The 2,500-nt window shown below is 41.7% G+C and overlaps 1 protein-coding gene and 1 pseudogene across 1 annotated transcript in view; both read left to right on the forward strand.

Annotated features, from left to right (window-relative positions):
* The window catches only part of LOC138014528 (myotrophin-like), a 463,943-nt gene that overhangs the window by 81,664 nt on the left and 379,779 nt on the right, over nucleotides 1-2,500 (forward strand). The window lies entirely within an intron of this gene.
* The window catches only part of LOC138059687 (low-density lipoprotein receptor-related protein 6-like), a 72,717-nt pseudogene that overhangs the window by 60,376 nt on the left and 9,841 nt on the right, over nucleotides 1-2,500 (forward strand).

Consider the following 2,500-nt stretch of genomic DNA (forward strand, 5'->3'; position numbering starts at 1 on the left):
GTGCAGAGACTGCTATTCTTGAATTCGGAAATTTTAACTTCCCTGACTTTGCGAGATTTACAATCTTTTCTGCACATCTTTGAGCGGAATCTGTTGGAAGGTTATTTGTACCCGCGTGAACAATTACATGGGCTGGATCACCATTGACATTAATAGACATAACCTCTTCGGATATCTGATCTGCTGTTTTCCCCGGATACGTGAACTTACGGACCGATTTCTTTGAAAGCCTTCTTGGATCTATGTTCTTAATGATAGAATCTCCAATTATAACTATAGGTTTATTGTAGTCGCTGTTTTGTGGACTTGCATTCCTCTCCGGGTCATTTGGATCCTGAGGACTCAAGGCTGGCGAGGCAGTCTGATGTGAACTTTGCTCGCGATGATCAGATCCAGCTTCTCGTTGTCTATCCGTTGTTGTTGATGTTGTTGTGCTTGCATCAGTGGAAACAGCAGTTAGCACCTTTTTCTGGTCTGAATCCCTATGAGCTTCCAATTCCTTTGTTAGTAGATGAATGGAGGTAATGAGACTCTTTTGTTCTTCTTCGGCCAATCGAAGTTTGTTAGCGTAGTCTTTGTTCACTTGAAGATGGTGTTGTTTTTCTTCTCTTTCGAGATGCAAATTGTTTGAAAGTTTTTCGTTCAACTCTCGTTGATGGCGAAGTTCGTTATTAATGACTGCATCAGGGTGTGAACGGACATCGGCATCAATGCAACTTTCTTTGGAAATAAAATCGGCAACTTGCTCTTTTAAATCGCTTATATCCTTTCTAAGGAGCAGAATCATTTCTATCAAATCACTACAATTATTACAACAGCGGCTAGGATCTTTTGCGACAGCGGGTTCAAGTTCAATGACTTCTTCGCCACTTTGCTTCTCGCTTTCCGGCCAAGGAACCTCGTCGGGTGGTTTCTCGGGTAATTTCTCTTCAGCCAGATCAATTAAGTTTAATTTCAACTGCTCTGCGTTCTCTTTACCTTGAATCTGGAGAGTTTTTGCTTTGGTATAAAAGTTGCAAGTGATGTGTCCAGCTTTAAGCACCGAACAGGTTCCATTATCCTGAACTTGAAAGTCGCTGCTATCGATTCCTAATTTTGATGATAAAAGGTCGAGTAAATCTTCCTTCGTGCCAAGCCATTTAAGCTGTTTCTTTGAAGCATTGTAGGTTAGAAGACCAGAAGCCATAGACACAAAATATGGAGAATAATTGAAAAAGTATGAGGAGCTTGCTAAAACACGTCTTAACTCTCTTCAAGCATGTAACAATGTTTTGTTACTTGATTCGCAGATCGCCATCCATGTAACAAGAATAACTGCACACATGTTTGTTTGGTTGGAATTGGAGGCGAGGCACAGTGTTCTTGTCCCATCGACATGATTTTGAGTGACGACAAGATGACTTGTGGAGGTAGATCACACTCATCTTATTTGATGCTTTTGCATATACGGGCCGATATTTCGCCATTGCGTATTGTATTTCGAAGCCCCTAAGTAGCGAGGAAACAGAAAAAATGCCTGGCTTATTTTCCAGTTTAACTGAGGCTGAAAACAGTTGGCTTAACTTTGTTCTGTTATTTTTCTTGTTAGCGCGAAAGAAATGCAAGCCCGATCAGTTTACTTGTTCCAGTAAACGTTGCATAACGCGAAGCTCGTTATGCGATGGTTCCAATGACTGCGAAGATGGTTCTGATGAAATGGGCAATTGTAGTAAGTCTGACTCTTTGCATTTTATGCCATTGCTTACCTTGGATGTGTCAAAGTGACATTAGAATGATCGCACACCTGGCATTTGCAGATGAGTTATAAGCCTCGAGAAGAATGGTATATAGTGGTAATTACACGGTGTAGGCACGACGTACCACATGGTTTGGCAGACATCTCATTTGTCGTTTTTCTTTTGCCAGCGAAATGCGAAGACGGAGAGCACAGTTGTGATAATGGCCAATGCGTAAATACGAAGAAGCTGTGTGACTCGGAACCTGACTGTGACGATGGATGGGACGAGAGAGAAGAGATTTGTGGTAATCTCTCCTTTACATGTGATTTGTAGAAGCTCTAATCTTTGTCATACGTGTTATACAGTTACTGTCACCAAACTCCGAAATTAATTTTTTTATATAGACGCCAACTGGCCACCAGGGTAAAACTTTTCAGTCGCCAGATGGCAAATTGTGGTCGCCAAAACGTTTCGCCTGAAAATGCAATTTTTGAACTCTTTTATGGATACCAGAAAGCAACGACCACGCGGTCTTGTGTGTGTGTCAAGCATTATTTTTCGCTTTCGAAAGCGAACATTTTGAGGAGACTGTATCCGACCTTGAACGTGCAAACCCTGAAGCTCAAATTCCACCCATTGGTTTTAGTTCTCGCTGCTGTCAATCACTGCCGCGGAACAGGTTCATTGGTCGTATTCACAGTTGTGATTGGGTTATTCGATCCTCTTCGTTAGCTTCTATTTTTAAAGCTTCACTAACTGTCGGGACAAATGTGATTGACGGA

The sequence above is a fragment of the Montipora capricornis genome, chromosome 8, assembly GCF_036669925.1.
Source record: "Montipora capricornis isolate CH-2021 chromosome 8, ASM3666992v2, whole genome shotgun sequence".
Taxonomy (NCBI): Eukaryota; Metazoa; Cnidaria; class Anthozoa; order Scleractinia; family Acroporidae; genus Montipora; species Montipora capricornis.